Source organism: Apium graveolens, chromosome 7 (assembly GCF_009905375.1).
Source record: "Apium graveolens cultivar Ventura chromosome 7, ASM990537v1, whole genome shotgun sequence".
Classification (NCBI taxonomy): Eukaryota; Viridiplantae; Streptophyta; class Magnoliopsida; order Apiales; family Apiaceae; genus Apium; species Apium graveolens.
Window position 1 is genome coordinate 130,435,547 of NC_133653.1, and position 2,064 is coordinate 130,437,610.

Consider the following 2,064-nt stretch of genomic DNA (forward strand, 5'->3'; position numbering starts at 1 on the left):
GTGTTTCAGGTACTCATTATAATGGGAGATCCAGCAGCACGAACGAAATCCTATATGGATTTTTCTCAACCCAAGATCAATGACATTCAATCTAGCATTGTCAGGCCAGCTATCACAGCTAATACTTTTGAGATCAAGCCTGGCATAATTCAGATGGTACAGAATTTTGTCCAGTTTCGGGGTTCTCCAACGGAAGATCCCAATATGCACATTAGGGATTTCATTGAAATCTGTGACACCTTCAAGTTCAATGGTGTTTCTGAGGATGCTGTGAAACTGAGACTGTTTCTATTCTCTATGAGGGACAAGGCTAAGAGCTGGTTACACTCTCTAGCAGCTGGTTCAAATACTACTTGGGAGGACCTTACTCAAAAATTTCTTACTAAATTCTTCCCTATGGCGAAGACAGCTGCAACGAGGAATTCTCTTACTCAATTTGCACAACAATTGGGAGAATCTCTATGTGAAGCTTGGGAGCGCTACAAGGAGATGCTTAGAAAGTGTCCTCATCATGGAATTCCTGACTGGATGGTGATCAATTGCTTTTATAATGGTTTGGGAGCACAGTCAAGACCCATGCTCGATGTAGCATCAGGTGGAGCATTATGGGCAAAGAGCTACGATGAAACTTATGATCTAATTGAACTGATGGCTGCTAATGAATATCAGTATCCAACCCAGAGATTGCCACATAGCAACGTGGCAGGAATTCTTGAAGTGGATACAGCTACGGCTATCACTGCTCAACCAAAGGCGTTGTCTATGAAGATCGATTCGCTGGCTAACTATGGAGTTCATCAGAGGATGAGTGTTTGTGAGCTTTGTGCAGGTTCGTATGCCAGAGCAATGCGCTATATCTAGTGAATCAACTCAGTTTGTGAGCAACTTTCAGAGATCGCAGCAACCAGTTCCAGACACTTATCATCCTGACAACTGGAATCATCCTAACTTCAGATGGAGCAACAATCAGAATGCGATGCAACAGCCGTTCCAGCAGTTTAGAAATGAGCAATTTAATCTTCCTGGTTTTCAGCAACAATTTGCACCAAGACAACAACTCTAACTTCAACAATAAACTCATGGAGGTGCAGGTCAATGTTGAGGCTTATGTGTAAAAACCAGGCTTTTATATGCCAAAGCCAGGCTGTTTCTATCAAGACTTTGGAGGAGCAAATAGGGCAAATTGCTAACGCCTTATTAAATTGACCACCAGGAATGCTTCCTAGTGATACAAAAGCCAATCCAGGTAAAATTGAAGTTGAAGAACAGGTGAACACCATCATCTTGAGGTCTGGAAAGGTCGCAAGCCCCAAAATTCAGCAAGACGAAGAGCCTGAAAAATCTCAAGTTTTAGAAAATGAAGTTGTGGCTGAAGAAGAAGTGTTGAAGGATGCCGAGGTGGAATCAAGGAATAAAACTGTGGAACACACTCCTCCTGAGGGTAATACAGGGGAGAAACAGGTCTATCATCCACCTCATTTTTCCTAAAAGGCTGCAGAAGCAGAAGTTGGATAAGTAAATTTCAAAGTTTCTAGAGGTGTTCAAGAAACTTCATATCAACATACCTATCGTTGAAGCTCTTGAACAGATGCCTAGCTATGCGAGGTTTATGAAAGGTATTCTCTCTCAGAAATTAAAGCTCGATGACTTAGAGACCGTTTATCTTACGGAGGAATGCAGTGCTGTGTTGTAACAGAAGTTGCCTCTGAAGCTTAAAGATCCTGGAAGTTTCACTATTCCTTGAACTATAGGAAACTTGTCATTCGACAAATGTTTATGTGATTTGGGAGCTAGCATCAATTTGATGCCTTTGTCTATCTTTAAGAAGTTGGGATTACCTGATCCAAAGCCTACATACATGTCACTGCAACTAGCTGATCGTTTCATCGCTTATCCACAAGGCATTGTAGAGGATGTGTTGGTCAAGGTGGATAAACTTATCTTTCCTGCTGACTTTGTAATTCTTGATTTTTAGGAGGATAAGAAGATTCCCATTATCTTGGGGAGACCATTCTTAGCTACTGGCCGAACTATGATCGATGTGTAAAAAGGAGATCTTACGAT

The 2,064-nt window shown here is 41.6% G+C and overlaps 1 non-coding gene across 1 annotated transcript; it reads right to left on the minus strand.

Annotated features, from left to right (window-relative positions):
* Positions 1–407: 407 nt before the first annotated feature.
* On the minus strand, positions 408–518 carry LOC141675379 (small nucleolar RNA R71). Its single transcript, XR_012556035.1, has one exon. It is a non-coding gene; the product is annotated as a small nucleolar RNA R71 (small nucleolar RNA).
* Positions 519–2,064: the final 1,546 nt, after the last annotated feature.